The following is a 1,556-nucleotide window of genomic DNA, read 5'->3' on the forward strand; positions in this document are numbered from 1 at the left end:
GAGAGAGAGAGAGAGAGAGAGAGAGAGAGAGAGAGAGAGAGAGAGAGGAGAGAGAGGAGAGAGAGAAAGGGAAAGGAAATATCGTAGAGTTTTGAAAGCACTTTAGTGCTACGTGGCTGGGAGGTGCGTTGGGCCCGCGCCTCCAAACGGAAATCATTAGGTCCTCTCTGATTTTTTAACACCGTTTGCAGAGTGAGTTCTGAACTTGAAGTCCTGGGTTTTTTACTTTTATAACCCTGCTGATGGATAGGCTTCTCGCCTACGCATTTTCCCTGGGGGAAATGAACTCGGCTGGACGATTTCATAGTAGAATTCGACAGCTAACTTTAAACACAGTCGCGATTTACAACGCCATATGGGCTGCCCCAGATCCACTTTTTACGTTGCCAGCTTTCCCCCTCCCTCCTCAAATCGAATTATTTGTGGCAAAGTTGCCGAATTTCTAGGTCAAAGGAGGAAAGAAGGGACTTAGCCTCCTTCCCCTTCCATCCGCTGCCCTCCCTTCTCCACTCTGCTCTTCTTTCTTCTCTCCTTCCTCTCCTCCCCCAACCCAACCTCTTACCTGTGGCCCTGAGTATGCCCGATGCTAAGTCTGGGCGCGGGGAGTCGCGGAACAGCCTTGCTGCTGCTTCTTGCGGCCTGAGCTTGGCGGCTGAGCCTCTTGGCGATAGCTTTGATGGTCATAATGACGCCGGTGGCAACCATTTTAACGAAGATCAATCTTCACTCAGGGCCGTTGCACAGCTCCTCCCGCGCTTGCGCCCCACCCTGTCCCGACCCCCAGTGCACTGTGCGGGTCCGCCAGCCAGCGCAAAAGAGGAGAGATCCGCGGCCACAGGCGGGGACACCATAAGATGGGGACGGGACACAGAGGTCGGCCTGCGAGCTTCCGAAGCGGCCGAGAGACCCTGGCAATCTGGGCGCTGGGCGCGGGTCCTGCATCCTCCTCTCAGCGCCAACTCAGACCCCAATCCAGCCCCCCCTTCCTCCCTGCCGCCACACCCAGCACGTTGGGGTGTGTTAGGGGCAAACCCAGAATCTATTTGCCCATCTCTCCTTTGGCGCTTTCCTTTTAACCTTGAACCCGTTGGGGGCGCGTCAGGAATGTAAGGAGAGACGAGGTGTTAAGTATATTTATATACATTTATACACATAGTCAATGCCAAAAGTTTCTCTCCTGTTCCCCTCGGCGCCAACTTATTTCAACAACGTGAGCTTTGCTTAGAAAATCAATTCCACCTCTTTAGGTAATAAACGGAATTCTCCCCCAAGGTGAGAAATGCAAAGCTGGATAGGCACGCGGTAGCTGCAGAGGTGAGAGGGGGGACGCGGAGTAGGTGTTGGGGACCGAGAAGAGGACCTGCCTCGGCGTCCGCCTCCCACCCTGTCCCAGAGACCACTGGACTCCCAGCACTATGAGCCCTCCCCGAGGCGGCTTTCTGGCCATTAACGCGGTCAAAGATCAGCCTTGCGGGTGCCCCCACCTCTCCCTCCTAGCTCCACAGTCTAGGCCCCCAGCTCTACCACCCCTGGTAGGGTCGCCTGGCAAAGAGAAG

Source organism: Neomonachus schauinslandi, chromosome 3 (genome assembly GCF_002201575.2).
Source record: "Neomonachus schauinslandi chromosome 3, ASM220157v2, whole genome shotgun sequence".
Classification (NCBI taxonomy): domain Eukaryota; kingdom Metazoa; phylum Chordata; class Mammalia; order Carnivora; family Phocidae; genus Neomonachus; species Neomonachus schauinslandi.